Here is a 2333-nt window from a genome sequence, read left to right as displayed (position 1 = left end):
ACTAGCTGTATACAGATACATAGATATACTATTGGTTCTGTTTCTCTGGAAACAGAAGAACCCTGAGAAAACCCAAACTAACGTAATTGTTATGATGTCAATTCTCCCCAAATTGATCTATAGATGTGCCACAGTCCCAATTAAAATCCCAACAGGCTTTTCTGGTAGAATTTGACAAGCCGATTCTAAAATTAATATGAAAATGCAAGCAACTCAGAATAACCAGAGTTGTTTTGAAAAAGAAGAACAAAGTTGGAGGATTTATACACTTGGTTTCAAGACTGATTATAAAGCTACAATAATCAAGACTGTGGAATTTGCATAAAGATGAACATATAGATCAATAGAAAACAGACTGTAGAAATAGACCCACACATATATAATCAATTGATTTTCAACAAACGTTTAAATAAACTTTTTCAATAAAAAGTGCTGAAATGATTTCACAGCCGTATGTTTTTAAAAAATGAAACTTGAAACTTCACATTTATACAAAAAGTCACTTGAAATGCATTGTAGATCTAAATGTAAGAGCTAAAGTAAAACTTTTTCAAGAAGATATAGGAGAAAATCTTTGTGACTTCAAGTTTGGCAAAATATATTACAAAAAGCACAAATTATAAAAAGAAAAATTGGATAAATTGAACTGCATCAAACTTAAAAGTGTTTGTTCCCTAAAACACACTGTTCCACAAATGAAAAGGAAAGTCACACACTAGAAGAAAGTACATACAAAATATGCATCGGACAAAGGGCTTGTATCTAGAATTATGTAAATAACTCTTGCTCGGCGAAGCCCGAGTCCTGTCCTCTCGCCCTCCTCCCCGGACAGCTTGAGCTTCACCACTCACTCCACATTCTCCACCAACTACAGGTCCCTGGGCTCTGCCCAGGAGCCCAGCTATAGTGCCCGGCCAGTCAGCAGTGCAGCCAGCGTCTATACAGGCACTGGGAGCTCTGGTTCCAGGATCTCCGTGTCCCATTCCACCAGCTTCCTGGCCGGCATAGGGTCCGTGGGCCTGGCCACGGGGATGACCGGGGGTCTGGCAGGAATGGGAGGCACCCAGAACGAGGAGACTATGCAAAACCCGAACGACCGCCTGGCCTTCTACCTGGACAGAGTGAGGCACCTGGAGACTGAGAACCGGAAGCTGGAGAGCAAAATCTGGGAGCACCTGGAGAAGAAGGGACCCCAGGTCAGAGACTGGAGCCGTTACTTCAAGACCATCAAGGACCTGAGGGCTCAGAGCTTGGCAATTATTGTGGACAATGCCTGCATTGTTCTGCAAATCAACAACGCCTGTCTTGATGCTGATGACTTTAGAGTCAAGTATGAGACAGAGCTGGCCATGCGCCAGTTTGTGGAGAGCGACATCCATGGACTCCGCAAGGTCACTGATGACACCAACGTCACTCGGCTGCAGCTGGAGACAGAGATTGAGGCTCTCAAGGAGGAACTGCTCTTCATGAAGAAGAGCCATGAAGAGGAAGTAAAAGGCCTACAAGCCCAGATTGCCAGCTCTGGGCTGACCGTGGAGGTAGATCCCCAAATCTCAGGACTTCGCCAAGATCATGGCAGCTCTCCGGGCCCAAAATGACAAGCTGGCTCGGAAGAACGGAGAGAAGCTGGACAAGTACTGGTCTCAGCAGATTGAGGAGAGCACCACAGTGGTCACCACACAGTCTGCCAAGGTTGGAACTGCTGAGATGACGCTCATGGAGCTGCGATGTACAGTCCAGTCCTCGGTGATCCACTTGGACTCGATGAGAAGTCTGAAGGCCAGTTTGGAGAACAGCCTGAGGGAGGTGGAGGCCCCACTACACCTTGCAGATGGAGCAGCTCAACGGGATCCTGCTGCACCTGGAGTCACAGCTGGCACAGACCCGGGCAGAGGGACAGCACCAGGCCCAGGAGTACGAGACCCTGCTGAACATCAAGGTCAAGCTGGAGGCTGAGATCGCCACCTACTGCCACCTGCTGGAACATGGCGAGGACTTCAATCTCCATGCCCTGGACAGCAGCACGTCCATGCAAACCATCCAAATGACCACCACCCGCCAGATAGTGGATGGCAAAGTGGTTTCTGAGACCAATGACACCAAAGTTCTGAGACATTAAGGCAGCAGAATCAGGGTACCCTTTGAGGAGCAGAAGGCCAATAAAAAGTTCAGAGGTTAAAAAAAAAAAAACTCTTACAACTCAATAATTTTAAAAATCTGGCTGGGCAGGGTAGCTCACGCCTGTAATCCCAGCACTTTGGGAGCCTGAGGAGACAGATCACCTGAGGTCAGGAGTTCTAGACCAGCCTGGCCAATGTGGTAAAATCCTGTCT

The 2333-nt window shown here is 47.0% G+C and overlaps 1 pseudogene; it reads left to right on the top strand.

Moving 5' to 3' along the window:
* Nucleotides 1-839: 839 nt before the first annotated feature.
* LOC107131009 (keratin, type I cytoskeletal 18 pseudogene) lies at nucleotides 840-2119 on the top strand (annotated as a pseudogene).
* Nucleotides 2120-2333: the final 214 nt, after the last annotated feature.

This window comes from Macaca fascicularis, chromosome 10 (assembly GCF_037993035.2).
Source record: "Macaca fascicularis isolate 582-1 chromosome 10, T2T-MFA8v1.1".
Classification (NCBI taxonomy): domain Eukaryota; kingdom Metazoa; phylum Chordata; class Mammalia; order Primates; family Cercopithecidae; genus Macaca; species Macaca fascicularis.
The sequence above is the reverse complement of the archived record's forward strand: the minus strand, read 5'-3'. Positions and strand labels throughout refer to the sequence as shown.